Below are 16,247 nucleotides of genomic sequence, written 5' to 3'. Positions count from 1 at the left end.
TGTGTGGTTATGTGTGCGTGTGGTTACATGTGCGTGTGGGGGGGTGGTGGAGTGTGAGTGTGTGCGTATGGTGGAGGGTAGACAGGGGCAGTCAGAAGAAGCCTGCGGAAGGGGGAGAAGAGCATTTTATAATGAAAGACCTTCATTCCCTTTTTATGGCCAAGGCTACCAGGTCATAGCAGAATCCTCCTGACCCTGTGGTATTAGACCCATCCCAGTGATTCTTTCCCCGAAAGGCTGAAGGCTTCCTCAGAGTTAAAATGGACTGTGAAAAGGACTAGTCAGCTTGTAGGTCCCCTGCAGGCAGGTCTAAGTCGTAAATGTCCTAAATGCAGCTAATGGCCAGGGCAGTGCAGGGCAGGGAGAACTCAGTAAAAACCACTGAAGAGAGAGCCTTGAGACAGACCTCACTCTGGCAGTCAGAACTGGTTCTCATTAAGAACTTTGGTGGGCCCAAAAGTTCCTCCATTTTTATGTGTTTACTTAGGGACATATGGGCAGACACGGCTTCAGAACGTTTTATAAGTTTGGTAGCTTTGATCACAAATGAGACAACCCTGCAATTATCTCTCCCCGAGTCCAGCCGAGCTAGAGGGCTCTTTTCTCTGGTGTTTCTCTTCCATCCCGGTCCAGCTCTTGTTGGCCAGGCCAACGGCAAAAGCAAAGCTCTGGACCCTTTCCCTTGGGCGGCGTAAGTTCATCTCAGAGACCATGGAAGAAAGGAAAGGAGCCCTGATCGTGCAAAGCATGACATTGACATTGCCTTTCCACGTGGCAAAGCCACATGGAGGCAGCGTGGAGAGAATCCCAGACATGTGTGCGAGGGAGTTTCCGCTGCCTGTGAATGCCCCGTGACGGGAACAGACGCTGGAGGTGGGGGGAGCTGTCCCGGCCTCAGTCCTGGGTCAGTGCTCAGGAACCCGGGTTGGATCTGTCTGTGCACAAGCTGCTGACCTGTGTAAGGAGCTGTAGAGGAACTAGCATGAGAGATGGGTTGTGGCAATGCCAGCAATAATGACGAGAACACTAACAGTTTCGAGGTTTATGTGCCTGGTGCAGTGTTACTCGTTTTATAACCATTATTATGTTTAATCAACACAGCCACCTAATTATACGTGGCTTCACTGAGTTATCCCACCAATGAGCGGTAGATCACAGTGATACTATGACATTGAACCTGTACCTTCCTTGTCTAGAGATTTCCTTCCAGTGTCTTAAACCTCATTTCCCTTTCCTCTCACTGTACAAGGACCTCACACTCTAAAACATCCCCTTGAGTCATTGACTGATGTTGGAAAGTTGCCTCCAAGGCTGTATTAATATAATGAGGACGGCTGCCATTTGTTGAATGACTTTCATGTGTCAGGTACTATGCTGCTACTTACACTCTCTCATTTAAGCACTACAGTAGGTCCTTGGTTATGTCGGAGATCCATTCCTACGGTGATGTAATGCGATTTTCGCTGAAAGTTGGAACCCACCTACATAAGCACCCATGTCACTCACATGGAGCCCATCCACCGCAGTAACGAAGTGAAACAGTACAGAAAATTTAAAAGAAAGCTAACAACTCCTGACCTTTCCTTGTGGTAAATAAATAATAAAACACATAAAGCACATATGTACATACATCGAAATGATGGAACTTCTTTTTTTAAATAAATAAATGGGAGATGGCAAACTAACCACCAAACGACGTATGTTGAGTCTGATGTAACCCAAAGACTGCCTGTACTCTGTAAGGATGTATCACTATTATTCTGATTTTATAGTTCAGGAAACTGAGAATCAGGGGGCGTTTATATAATGTATTTGAAGTCTCACAGTCAGTAGGAAGGAAGGCCCAAGGCTAGCCTGTTGCTTGCTCCGTTGTCCGCCGCCTTCTGACCGAATTCGATGGCTACTGAAAGCAGTCGCCACTGGGAGAAGCAGCAGCTGAGTCACAATCAGCTATGCATTGCTTATGAATGAAGGGTCAGAGGTCACATTTTGATGGAGTAGAAGTTGGACGACATTAAACTTCTGTGTACCAAGCAGAGGCCCTGATGATCAAAGTGGGCCTGGTGACAAGTTGGCAGGCAGGTTTTGTGAACAGAAAGCCACAGGGGCATGCCAGCAGCTCTCTGAGGAAGCAGAGGAGAGATGGTCAGCGAGGGGTGTGACTTCCGAGGCTGTGTGATGGACAGCCTCATCACCTCAGCCCTACGAGGCACACAGGGCCCCTCGGCAGCTATGAGAAGGCGTTTGCGGGAAAATCTGTATTTTCATGGACTGAGTCAGGGCTAAATTAAACATTAGGGTAATCCACCACATCTGAATTTCATCGCCATTATATCATTCTTCAGACCTTGTAAATGTTTGTAATGATATTTTTGGTAGGTTGGAGTAAGCCGTCTACATCTGAGGTGTATTACTTTAAATCTACATTTATAGACTAATAAAATGAGGCATTGGCCAGCTCGTCTCCTATAGTCATACCCTCATGAGTATCCAGGCAGCAAAATGAACCAGGGTTATGAGTAAGTGTCCTGAGGTAGCCCTGTGGGCACAGACCCTAAAATACCCACACTGTGTCATTCGTAGGAGGTGTGGGCATGACTAGACCTGTGTCTCTGGACCAGGCATTCCCCTCTCAAGAGAGGCTCAGCGATCTGCATCCCCTGGAAATCTGAGGCCTTGGGAAAACGAGCCATGGCTAGCCCCCTCCCCCATCAATCTTGCTCAAGAACTGGACATCAGTTCTGTGAGATGGCACTGGGGGCTGACCTGGGATGGGCTGTGTACCCACTCATTGCCTGGCACATGCTGAACATCAACTATATATTATCACAGGTGGCATTACTTTTTTAGACTGAAGCAAAGGGCCAATGTTTGACACTGGATCAGAGTGTTTGGAATCAAGACTCTCTCATAGGGAACCATGCTTTTCCTAATGATCTCACATAGACCCAACTCAATATAGGTCAGTATCTCTGTTCAGGTCAGTCTCTGCCTGGCCTTACTCATGCTCCTGGACCCTCGCTCACTCCTGGAAAATGATGGTGAAAGACCTCCCAGTTCCTTCCCCAGGAACTACCGTGAGCCCCTCAGGATGAGCTGGCTCAGAGATTCTCCCCTGGAGGCGGCTGCTCTTCCCTCCCAGGCCCCTCCTTCCCTACTGAACCAACTCCAACTCACCTCTCTTTCCCAACTCCTCTGCTCCATCACACATCTTGGGGCCTCTGAGTCCTCCAGCTTTGCTCTTTAAACCGAATACTAAAGTCCACAGCTGGCTCTAATCTACAAGACGGCCGGCCCAAAGGTACGCTCATGCTTGAGAGGAAGCTGCACATCCAAAGCCCGGCTCCGCTTTGGGGCTAGCTTAGCTGTAGGGGCAGGGACTCCAAAAACTTGCAATGCAACCCATGGCATGCCTCCTCCAGGAAGCCTTCCCCGCAATGCTGCACCCTACTAATCTCCTTTTCTAACCTCTGTAGTCTTTGTCTGCGCCATGCTTATCCATTCGTTCAGCACACACTCACTGAGCTCCCACTACCTGATGAAGCGCATGGTGAACACAGAAGTTCCCACCCTCATTCTTAACACAAGAAACCACATAATCGAATGGAGTACTAAGCAATAAATAAAGTTGGGTTAGGGAACAGAGTCTACTGGTGGCAGGGTTTGGTGGGGATGGGGACAGACGTTTTAAACTAGGGGGTCATCTGAGCAGACTTAGTGGTGAAGCAGATCTGTGGGTAGGAATGTCCTAAACAGAGGAAACAGCACATGCAAGACCCTGAGATAGTCACAAGACCCGTGTGTGGAAGACATAGCAAGAAGGTCAGCGTGGCTGCCGCAGAGCAGGCAGGCATGATACAGACTGTTGGAGCGGGAGTCGGCACCAAGTCATACAAAGGCAGGGCTTCTCTACCGCAACCCTGCTGACACTTTGAGCCAATTCTTTGTTGGCACGGGTGGGGGGTGGTTATGGCCCCGTGCGTTGTATAATGTTTAGCTGCAGCCCTGGACTCCACTCATAAGATGCCAGTATCACTGCATCCCGCCCCCCCCCCCCCCCCCACACACACACACAAATGTCTCCAGCTGTTGCAAATGTCCCCTGGGGGCAAAATTCACTCCTAGTTAAGAAACACTGAACTAAGTCCATGATAAAAATGTGGATTTTATTCTATGTGTAATGGAAAGCCGTTGGAGGGTGGGGAGCCGGGAAATAACGTGACGTGACTTACGGTTTTGGAAGGGCACTCTGACAGCTGTTGGGCTGAAAGGCTGTGAGGGAACAAGGACGGAGGCAGGGAGACCCAGGAGGAGGTTCCTGTGGTCATTGTTGTCGGAAGAGAGGGGACACTGGTTTGGACTAAGAAGCAGTAGTGGGATGGGGAGAAGTGACTGGATTCAGAATTTCTTATGAAGCCGCCAGAACTTGCCCATGATTTAGCTATGAAAGGTGATGAGGAAGGCAGAACCAAGAATGCTTTTTAGATTTGGGGTTGGACCAACCGTGGGAATAATGATGTCATTAAGACTGAACTGAGACTTGAAAAATAGTTTGGGGGTCAGAAATCCTACATTGTAGAGGTCTATTAAGTATCCAAGTGGCCATGGACATTCGGATGGAGATCTAGAAGTTGTAGGTCGTGTTTGATGCCTGTGGAGCATGAAGTCATCTACAAAAAGAGTGACACAGAAAAGAAAGGATTCGGAGTGGCTCCAGGGCACCCCTCTATTTTGAGGTCAGGAGAAGAAGAAGCTAGCAAAGGAGGTGGTGGAGGAGGCCAGTGAGAAAGAGGGACGGTAGGAAAGCCCCACATCCCCAAGGCATCCTGGCCCTATAACTCCGTCTGCCTTGGACTGTCCTCAGCCAGGTACCACGCAATTGGGCAGATCCTGGGCATGCGTTCATGTTCAACATCATTGGCCATTCCAAAGCCAGGATCCAAGCCACTGGAAGACTTCACAGACACCACCTGGCTTAATCCTGACACTAACAAGCGCTATTCATCCCGTTTGATAGTCGAGGAAACAGACACCCAGAGAGTTGTGGTACCTCACCCCCCATCACTCCTGGGCCTGGCACCGTGGGGAGTCTGATTCCATGTTCAGACTCTGTCCATGGTGTCCTTGGCCAGGGGCCCACTCAGTGCCTAGCACAGACCTCTTGCACGGGATGGGCAGGCAGGAGCGTGGATCCCTCATGTAGGGCAAGTGACTGCTTAGGCCCCTCAGCCACCAAGGTCCAGCATTGGCACCTGGAGTCTGACATTCCTCTCCCAGGGCTCTCACATCGTACCTCTTGTCTACAGCCGAGGTGTTTCCCCAGCTCAAACCACAGTCAGTGCAGCAGCCCATTCGGTAGGCCGGGGCGATATGGTCAGTCTTATTTTACAGATTAAGAAACAGGCTCAGAGGGGTTCTGTGACTTGCCCGCATTACACAGTGAGGAGAAGGCTGAGCCAGAAATAAATCACTGTTTTCCTGGATTGCAGTATTCCTGTGTCGAAATAAATAACCCATCCCTGACTTAACCGTTATTCTGTCTTACATACAACTTTCCCAATCCATAAAAGAAATAAGCTTCAGACAGGCTCGTGGAATTTTCCCAAGCCCGAGCATGGCTAGTCCAAGTTCTGTCCATAATCATTTAAGAAGTTGAAATGACTAGAGTTGAAAGTTTAAAATTTTAAGATTGCTTCTCCCCCCTTAATCATGAAGGTGCTTTAAAAAGAACCTTTGAGACATATTTGTTGCTCTATTAAGTCATCCACTTTCTGACACGTCCAGTTCTTTTTCAGAAATAATGAAAAACACCAATGCTTGCTTAAAAGCCCCACCCCCAAATAGTTCCTTCCATTTCTAAATCACAGAGAGAGATGCTGACACGCGGCCATGAAATCTGGACTCGGTTTGCTGTGTGGCCGCCTCACAAAGGAACAGAAAAACATTGCTAAGTGTTCACACTTTCCCTATCAAAGGGCAGACACCGCACTCTCCAGCCAGGGAGAAAAGAAGGTAATGCGTTGCATGCCTAGGAGGCATTCTTGGTGGTGTGTCGTGTCCGGGGACAATTGATTCCATTTGTCATGATGAGTTTCAGAAAGTGGAAATACACTTTCCCCTCTCTCCCCACCCCTTTTGGGCACAGAAAACCTAAGTTGGCATTTGCTTTTCCCTTTAAAGCAAAACAAACCAAAAAAAACCCCAACACCACCAAGGTGCAACAGAGATGAATTCAAACAGCCTCTTGGCTGCTTTGCGTGCGCTCCACTCAGGTTCAATACAGTCCCCCGCGTGGAGGGGCGGGGCCTGGGTGTGATGGACAAAGGGCTGTAAACAGTTACTGGAAGGTGCAACTGGCCTGATGACTGTGTTATGGGGAGCAGTGGCCTGAGCGGTGGCTAGGAGAAAGGGATACTCAAGAGAGACGAAAATCACACTGGAAACAAATCTGTTTTCTCCCCTTGGGGCCCACCGCCCGGTAACCTCACATAGAGAAGCCTTAGCTGCCTAGAGAGGAGCGTTTGTACTTTGGTTGGACTGGAATTCAGCATTTGAGGAGATGTCACTAGTAATCCTCTCTGAGGCGCGGTGGTGAGCATGGGGCCGGGTGTGGGGGGGGGGGGAAGGGTTTACCAGCGAAGGATTGGAATGAGCCCCAGGGGAGCATGGGAAATGCAGAAGAGGGGAGAAGGTGAAGCTTCCTTGTTCCAAAAAGAGGCGATGGATTGTCACTACTGATCTGCCTGCAGGGGCTGTGTGAGCCGGGCTCTCAGAAAATTGGGACAGGTCACCTCTGTGGCCCCGCGCTGGGTGTGCGTCACTCTTTCGCACGCCCTCCTCTGGGGAGGGAAGGTCAGGCCTGGGGTCGCTGACAGACTGCAGCTGGGTTGAGGGCTGGAGTTAGGATTAGGGTTTGGTTTCCCTGAAGGTGTCAGGTCCAGGGTCCACGCCAGGAGCCTAAAGCTTTTTACAGGAGGGGAGAAGCCTAAACCGCCCCCTGACCCCGACCCCCAGCCCCCGACGCTGCAGCAGCCTGGAGCCTCCCTCGTGAGAAAATGCCAGGCTCTCTGCTCTGGGCAGGGACTGCTTGAGAATCTGACAATGTCAACATTTTAATGGCATCTTAGCTCTGCCGTCCTTACAAAAATATACTGAGGGGGAAGGGATGCCATTTGCGGGGACAGAAGCTCCTCCCCGAGCAACTGCACCCACAGGAGCACCAACACGATTATCCCGTCCCAGGCCAGGAAGGGCCATGGTGCCACTCCAGTGGCGGGAGGAGGATGTCTTGTGCCCCGTGGACAACTGCTGTCACGGTCGCGTCCAGGGGCCAGAATCGCAGAAAGATGTCTCTGCAGGAATGAAGTGGGAGGAAGATGATATGGAAGGTGGGGACAGAGACCAGATGTGATGACTGGGCTTGCCAGAGAACACCAAACCGCAGGGATGAAAGCGTTTGGGGCAGTCACGTTTGTGATGATGTTGAGTTTGTCCGAAAGAAGATAGAGGGAGAGAGGAGACGGAGGACAAGGCCGAGGGGAGGACAGGCAAGGATAGCAGCTCTCACTGGTTCAGGGCCTCCTTGGTGGCAGGCACAGTACCAGCCACATTGCACAACTTGGTCAGTGACTCTACACACCAGCCCTGTGAGGGGTCATCGTTCTGACCTTATACACTGAGGCTTCGAGAATGTGTTACCCAAGGTCATACGACTAGGAACCACAGAGCTGGCCCTTCACCCCGGCTTCAGAGCCACGCCTTTCCCTAAACCATGCTGTCATCTAGACCGGTAGCTTGTAAGCTTTTTTTTTTTTTTAAAACCAGGACTCCGAGTGAAAAAATACATTTCCATCCCGATCCAGTGTGCACATGTATATGTGTAACATAAACACAACTAAAGCAAGGTTCATGAATACTTTCCCTTGCTGCATGCAGGGCCCACTAATTGTTGAAAATCATACTCTCCTTTCTTTCATTTAGAGAGAGAGATGAGTAAATTGATTCCACATCTCCATATGGGCCTTTGAACAACATTTTCCTTTCCTCTGGCCTCTGACAGCCGAGTTGAAATGTTTTCAAGATCTCGTTGGATGCTGGGCAGCACCTTTGCTTCTGAGGCATGTTGCTAATTGTGCACTCTGGACCGTCCCTCTGGTCAGGGGCCATCATCAATCAAATATCTCCGAAATTACAAATATCTGACAGAGACTTGCTCGCTTGGAAAAGAGTCAGTCCAGGAAACCATCCAGAAAACATAATCGCTGATCTCAGACCCCGACGAGTAATATTTTAGGCGGTGGATGCATGCTTTCGCAAAAGCAACTATTCCCTCTGCTGTTTCCAGAACCTAACGGTCTCCTCTGTTCTGATGGGGCAACGCACAGTCACCATCTGACACAAATGCCAAAGGACGAGAGACCGGCCAACCGGCCGCCAACACTAGGGCTGTCTTTCTCAGTTTCTGGTGAGCGTGCCCAGGACCTGAAACCAGATTATCATTCAGGGGGGTGCGTGTGCCCCCACTCTGCCCGTGGATTCGGGGAGTGATGTGGTTTTGACGGCGGGGGGCAGTGCCAGGCCTGGCCGAATCAGATGTGGGTCATGGAAAGTGAAGCCCGGATCAGGTGGCCCGGCGTGTGCCGGCCCCGAGGAGCCACAGCCACGGTGACTTCACGGAGAGCAATGTGCACACTAATTGAGAAAACATGTTCCCGGGATGGCCTCATGCAAAAATCCAGTTACGACTTTTTTTTTTAATTCCTAAGAATTCCTGGAATAGTTGCCGTGCGTGTCTATACAGCCTCCTGGAGTACTTTTCCTTCTTACTGAGAGGAGCTGTGTTTCTCTGCGGAGGCCCAGGCCAGATTTTTAAAGGGGTACCAGGCTTCCGACCAGTGGGCACATGGACGCAGGTCTTGGGAGGAGCAGGGAGAGGGCTGGGGAGGAGAAAGGTCACCTACACCTTCTGTCCGTTTCCCGGGGCAGGGAAAGGCAGGTGAGCTCAGGCACTTGCTCCATCGATCTCTGGGCTTAGTAGGGGCTTTTCAGCGCTCTCTCACTCACCCTAACCCATGACCGCCGAGCCTGACCTATGATTCCCTTTTACAGACGAGGAAACTGAGGCTCAGAAGGGTTATGGTATGTGTCCTAGTACTGATACAATCTGATTTTGGCTCCTCCTGTTAAGGGCACTCACGGCCCCTCCCCCCGGAAGCCTTCCTAGAGGGTGCCTCCTCCTTCAGACCTCTCCCTGCTCTGAGGTCTTATGGCCACACCGTCAGCACCTCTTCAGCTCGCTCCCCCGATACTGCTCTCAATTGCTCCGAGTCTAGAAGAGACGGCAATAAAGGCTGCTGACAGGTTCTGTTTGCGCCGCGCAGATGTTTGGAAAGTGAAGAAATTATGCATCCAACCTCAGAGTTTTGATTTCTCTCAAAAGGTTGGAAGATCTGGCCACACTGGACTTAGCACCCTGCAAAGCAAAGGGGACACAGGGCCTGTCCCCTTTCCATGGCCATCCCACTTGTAGTTTACTGCACTCACCACACCAGCCCGTGGCCTTGCCTCAGTCACGTGACCTGAGCGGCCCTAACGGTCTTTTAATTTTAGCTCCACTGCAAGCTCCTTGGGCAGGATCACGATTTATATTTGTCATGCCTCCCCTGGTGAGGACAGTGATAAAGATGCTAATTGGGAGAAGGGAAGCCATAGGGGCCTGATAGCTGGGGGGACCTCCCTCCCCAGGGGGTGGGACTGTCCCCGCATTAACCACAGCCACAGCGATATGCCATTCAGCAGCAGCTGCTCAGCCCCTGACCTTGGCCTGGAGAGTGCGGATGCCCTGCTCTCGTGGAAAAGTCCACAGCCGCCTCCTTCCTTCTCCTGGAAAGTCCATAAGACACACAGCAAGTCCTAAAGCCACCAGTCGTTGGAGGAGGAGGAGGAGCCGTGATGCGGGGAAGGAACCAAACACTCTGAATGCTGCCAGGACGAACGGCCCCACTCGGGAAGAGCCTTATTTAGAGAGCGTTGCGTAACGTTCTCTGAAGTGAGAGCCTGAGGAGAAGCTGCCTCAGAAAGAAAGCCGCCGGAGTGTCCACGGGTCCCCTTTCACCCGGACGTTATGAGGCAAAGGAAACGCAGATGAAGAATTCGGTTAAAATTCTGTCTAAATGAGAATGCCCATCACGGAAGGTCAACGTGTAGACTTAAAGAAGGCAAAGGTGGTATTGTCTGACCTGAAGTGAAAAGGCATCAAGAAAGGCCCCCCTCAGATCAGCTCTGCCGAGAGGGGTAGGATGGCGGGTTACGGAGTGCCCACTGTGCGCCGGGCCCGGGCTGGAGTCCCGCCGGCAGCATCCCCACTGTGCACTGCGGCCCGGCAGAGAAGGTACTACTGTTCTCTCTTTTCCAGAAGAGGAACTGGGATCGAGAGATGCTCTCCTGCATCTCTGTCCCCTGGTGCTCATCTCTTCTCTCTGCTCACCTGGTCCAACATCCTCCCTGTGGTCAGAGCCCAGCATGACTGCTCCTCCCTTCCAAAGCTCAGGCCACAGGGGGCCTGACGCCCTTGGCATCTCCCATCTCCGTGGGGACTTGACACAAGGCTGTGGTACCCCGTGTGTTCCCCTCCGAGCCAGGTCAGCTCAGGCCCTACCATGTGATGGCATTTCACAGACGGGGCAAATGAGACCCTCGGGTCACTGTAACCACACCTTCCATCCTCAGCGATGAGAGCCTGAGACAGCACCTCCCTGTCCCCCTACCTGGGCTGAGCACACCAGGTTTCCACCAGGCAGTCCTCCTGGGCTCACCCTGGAGCAGCAAGCCGCAAGCAGACAGGTGATACGCACCATGGACCCTGGCTACTGACCCAAGAGCCGAAGGAAAACGGCCCGGCAGCCCCTCGGGACCCAACAGCAGATGCTCTGTGGCTCCTGGGAAAGGGTCCCGTCGCCATGGGCTGTGACTCCCTCCACGTGGCAGGGCTTCTGTGTGAAGTGAGGGGCGTCCCTTCCCACGGCGTCCAGAGCCAGACCCTCTCCCCCTGCAGAGGCCACCACACGCGCTGCCCACACATCGCCTCTGCTGAGCCTGGTGGTGGGTTTGCAGGGAAACCCTGACTGACTCTGACTTACTGCTGCTCATGAAAAGAAAAGGATGTTCCACAAGGGAACGGGGCTGGCCAAACTCATGGGCAATTCAAAAAGCACCTGCTACTCCCCTGTGACAGACCACGGTATCAGCCAGTCTCCTCCCTGGGAATCTCATTAGGCCTCCCAGCCTTTTAATTGTTTTATTTTATTTTATTATTATTTTTTTACTTCATTAGAAGTCAACTCTCCAAACTCTATCAGCCCTCCCCCTTTGGTAGTTTTCTCTCCTTCCACTTGGGAGTGAGTAGCCAGTAGGTGTCCCTGTAATATCCCCTAAGACACTCCTTTTGGCCCTTGGCACTAGGAATAACCAAAGGGTTCTAACTGTTGCCCTCCAGCGAGAGGCTGGGTCAGAGGTGAGGATCATGGGAGCTGTTCTCCTGGAGGATAAGCCCAGCGCTAGAAGCACCGTCCCTCAGGTAGCATTGCTAGCCTCCCCTTTTCGCTCAAACGTCACATGATCGGTTCCCACTTATTCTCACAGCGTGGGCCCAGTGGTATTAAGTTGATAGCAGCATGTACCCACGTGGTATGAAGTGCTGTCCGCACTTGGGCGGGTCTGCCGCCTCATCCTCTCATTTGGGGGAGGAACCTCCTGGTGCCACAGGGTGATCCACTTAGGGAAGGCGAGAAGGGTCTCTGCCCAGAGCTGTGGGCACCCCGGGCAAACAGCCTGCCTGTGTTTTTAGTAGCAGATGGCACAGACAGAGGCTGCCACGCTCTAAAAGCCCCTGGCCCTTTCTCCCCATTCCCTTCGGTTTTGTGTTCATGGGGGTCATTTGTAGTCACACTCCACTGACAGAGGCAAAGGAGGAGGCCTGGTGGGGTGACAGCACTGCCGTTCCTGCCAGTGGCTTCCGAGAGCGGAGCCCAGGCCGGCTCCGTCCTCGGTGATAAATAGATGCCCAACATTAAGGCCTGGAAGGAAGGGCCTTGTGGGTAATTTCCAAGGGAGTTCTCAACTGGGAGCAAAATATCCTTTTAATAAGCATGTAACCATATATGGCATGGCGGGGAGGGGGAGACCTTTGGTTGTCACCCTGACTTCCATCATGTAGTAGAGAAGGTAGGGACACTACACTCCCCGCACTAGGTAAGTAGGTCACACGTACCCAAGAGTCGCCCCCAACTGCCACTAGCCCCATGGAGGAACACTAGTAATTCAATGCACGGGTCCTGCAGATTGGGACACAGAAGCCTGAGAAGCTTAGTGACTCGTTCAAAAAGTCACAAAGCTACTTTCCCTCCTGTTTCAAAACTCAGGAAACTACCACAGAAAGTCACCTAACATACGGGAGGAAAATATCAAGAGACCATCCCGATGTTTCAGTCTGATTCTTACTGTGCCGGAGGCCAGCAGTCTATAGAGACTTCTTAAAGGCAGGTAACGTAGCCCTTAGGAGAATACGGGCAGCATCGCGGGGCACGAGAAGCTCTTCTTTATCGCAGCCGCCATTATTCTGGTCTTGGCCAAACTTTGTGGCTGAAGAGCTCTCCTCCTCGGCTCCAACAGTGACCATCCTGGGGCACATCCACCCACAGGCCGGGGGGCCCCAGCGCCTCTGTTTCTCCAGCCGCGCTCCTGCCTCAGGACCATCTTGGCCGTGCTGCTCTTTGGGATGAGGATGTTAACTGTGTCTCTGCTGTCAGGAAGCAAGTTTCCTGGGAGCAGGTTGGGGTAGGGTCTTCCATCTCCATGCGTTTGCTTCACGCCACCACCGCATGCTGTTCTGTAAGACTGGCCCATCACGGAGCTGGCTTCTCAGACCAGCTAAGCCTGCGAGCTGACGGTTAGCTGATGGTTTGAAGATCAGAGGCTCCAGTCACAGAAACACAGACCCTCTGGGAACACGGGCTGTTTGCTCAGGGATGTCCAGGCATTTTTAAGCGAATCCCCAGCAAGCCGGCCACTGCCTCCTGAGAGCAGGAAGTGCTGGCTGCCAGCAGAGGTCTCCAAGACTTACCTGCTCTGGGCCCTGACGCCTCTACAAGGTCTTTTTGGGAGAAGACAAATGGCCGGGCTCTGGTGCCTGGTGTGGCACCTGCATGGCTCCATGCTGGGTCCGGAGGAGCAGGAGTGAGTCTCCTTTGTAGTTTCTCTGCGGCTCAATCAGCCCATGGCGAGGGGCGCTCCTGGGATGTGCAGCAGGAGCGCTGCTCAGATGCATTTGAAAGTGGAATGCTCATTCTCATCAGTTCTATCTCAGCAGGATGAGAAACTTCCCCGAGGCTGCAGCCCTGCCCTGCCCTGCCCTCCCTGCTGGTGTCTGCAGCTGGCTCCCTTCCTGGCCGAGGCACAGATCTCTCCATGGGAGCGAGGGGAGTGTGAAGCTCCATCTCCTCTCCCTCTGGTGCTCTGGGTAGATGTGGGAGGGCAGTGGGAGGAGCTCTGAGGACGGCTAAGGGGGGTACAGTGTTAGGGTGCCTGCCCCGAGTGGACCCATTTCCCAATTCTGTGGTGGGGCTGGGCTGCTGCAGGGGGAAGGTGTGGCAGCAGCAGCTGGTTATAAAATCCTCTGTTACTCCTACGGTTCTCTCAAGCTCGTATCCCCATGCCCATTGACCTGGTGCCTCCTAACACTGTCCCCCTCGAAGCTGCCCTTTTCTTCACCTGCATACAAACATGGGGAAGCGAGGGGGAGAGGTTTGGTTGCATGTGCTGTTAGTCCCGCCCCTCTCCAAGGACGCAAATGCGGGGAACACTCATTTCTTCAGTGTGTTCTTGCCTGCAGGGCCAGTCTCAGCCCCCAGACCACTCTCACTGCCGCCCCTCCCCCCCCCCAAAAAAAAACACCTCTGGGAACGCTTCCCGTCATGGAGTGACAGTGGGGTTGCCCAGGCTGACATGCGACTCAGTCCACAGAAGAGACCCATCCAGACCTCAGGTGGACTCTCCAGACTCTCTCCTGCGGCTCTCTCCGCAGAGGCAGAGTTTCAGGTGCAAAAAACTTCCCCACCGGCAGCCTTCACTGACGGCTTCCCGCGTGTGAAGACCCTGGAGATGAGCTACGGGGGGGCCCTCCAGCAGGATTCTGGCTCTGCAGAAGGCAGCTGGCGGCACATGTGGGGGAGGAGGGGCTGGCACGGGCAGAGGGTGCGCACCGCCCAGAGGATGGAGCCAGGCCATTAATCAAGTGCCTTTTCCCCAGGATGACAGACAGGGCGCAGGCACCCCGGAGAGCACTGCTTTCCCTTTCCAGCTGGGAACACGCGCGCGCTAAGCTGTTCTGGAATACCCACAGCACCCAAAAGGCTGCGCCGCGATACTCCTCGGCGCACGGAACACCCATAAATTATCCTCCGTCCTCTCACAACTTCCAACCTGGAGCAACTTGGAAAAACCAGCCGAGCAAGCAGGCTCCTCTCCAATCCCAATTCACAGGAGAAGAGAGAAGTTCAAGCAGAAAACACCTTCCATGAGAAAAGTGCAGAGGCTTTTGTTGGCGTTGGCTGAGAGATGCCGCTCTCTGCCCCCTGAGTCCTCTGGGTCTTTGATGCCTGGACCAAGGCGCTGCCCGCCCACCCCTCCAGGCCAGCTTCTCACACACCTGGCAGCAGCAGACAGCTTGGGGGGAGAGGGGGCCTCGGACCCAGGAGCCCGGGTCAGTCGGGACTGCTTGATGGAGGCCCCTTGGCATGCAGGCTTCCAAAAAAGCTCCGGGGGATCTACCTCATGAATCCCAGCCCTTCTGCTACGAGCGGAAGAGCCCACAGACACTTGCTCAGTTCCTGGCACGGCCCCTCTGGCCCCCTCACCTGGGGGATTTGCAGACTCGGTGCACAACCCAGCCGGCGCCGTGCACTCGCCCTCCCTCCGGTGCAGACCGAGTTCCGCTGGTCCAGGCGCTCCCCCTCCCGCCCGCGCATCCCTGTCGCTCCCGCCACGCCGCTCATTCCTCTCCCTCACTGGCGCGCTGTCCCCTCCTGGCCTCGGAGCTGAGAGTCCCCGGCCCCGCCACGCGGCTCCTGCAGGCACCGGGGTGGCCTCCGCACTCCGGGCCATTGGGAGACCGCGAGCTCCGCCGCCAGAGAGACCCAGCAGCTCCCCGCGACTTGCCCGCCCGCCTGTCGAGACTCCTGCGCTCCAGCTCCCACTGGGGACGCTCTTCTGAAGAGCCTCCGGGTGCACGGAGGTCTCGTCTCCTCCGTTCGGCCTGGACGTCCCGGGAGCTCAGCCCCACGGGCCCCGGCCCGCCCCCCGGGTCCCCGCGCTGCGCCCCCGCGGGGCTCGCCGTGCACTCACCCTGCGCTCCGCTCCGTCCCGGCGCTCTCTGCCGAGCGGGAGCGCCTCCCGAGCAGCTTTTACACTCACTGTCTGAAACCCTTAGCCCCTCCTCCCAGACTCCTCCTCACTCCAAATCCGTCCCGACTCCATCGCTGCTCGAGCCAGCGGAGCCCCACACCTGTCTGGGCCCCAAGGTGAGGCCCGGCGTTAGATGGTCTTGGGGACGAGCAATCAGTCCTTCCCCAAAGGGCTGCTCCGCTCAGCCAGGGAAGGTGCAAACCCCAGAGGTCAAATGGAAACGCACGGGGGTGGGGGGTGAAGGGCCCTCGCATCCTGAGCGCAGGCGGGGGTTTTCTGGGGCACCAGGCAGGGGTGCTGGCCAAGGTGGCCAATGGGCCCAGGAGCTGCCCCCGCCCCCGCCCCCACCGACTCTGCCTGCAGCCAGTGTCTGGGGGTCTGCCTTAGGCATGGTTATTCCTCACCGTAGAGAGAGAAGCCAGGGGGCTTGTTACCTGGGACACCTCCAGTAACCCCGGTAGAAGCCAGCAAGCACCCAGAGGAGCCCCATAAGATGCAGGTGCGGGCGCTCCTGTGACTGGAGGGCAGTGGCTCCTAGAACCGGATGGGCTAGAAGGATTCAGAGCCTGCCCTCTCCTGCCCCAGCCCCACACTAGCAAGTCAGAAATACCCCTGAAGTCGGATATTTCACCAACTGTAATCATGTTCTGGGGGACTCAGGTCTTTCAGAGTCGCAGCCCACTTTTTCTGGTGTTGAACTCTGATGTCTTTGCATCTTCCCTGGCACACTGTGTGCTGAGCCCCTGCCCTGTGCCAGGTGCACCTGGCAGAACGGGATGTGGGGAGGG

General features: G+C 54.0%; 1 protein-coding gene across 1 annotated transcript in view; it reads right to left on the bottom strand.

Annotated features, from left to right (window-relative positions):
• The window catches only part of NGF (nerve growth factor), a 48,129-nt gene extending 32,490 nt beyond the window's left edge, over positions 1-15,639 (bottom strand). Inside the window, exon 1 of the mRNA XM_084865405.1 lies at positions 15,400-15,639. The gene's annotated coding sequence lies outside the window, so the exon portion shown is untranslated. The remainder of the gene's footprint in view (positions 1-15,399) is intronic.
• Positions 15,640-16,247: the final 608 nt, after the last annotated feature.

The sequence above is a fragment of the Pipistrellus hanaki genome, assembly GCF_964339955.1.
Source record: "Pipistrellus hanaki genome assembly, chromosome: 18".
Classification (NCBI taxonomy): domain Eukaryota; kingdom Metazoa; phylum Chordata; class Mammalia; order Chiroptera; family Vespertilionidae; genus Pipistrellus; species Pipistrellus hanaki.
Note: the sequence above shows the minus strand (reverse complement) of the source record. Positions and strands in the feature narration are given on the sequence as shown.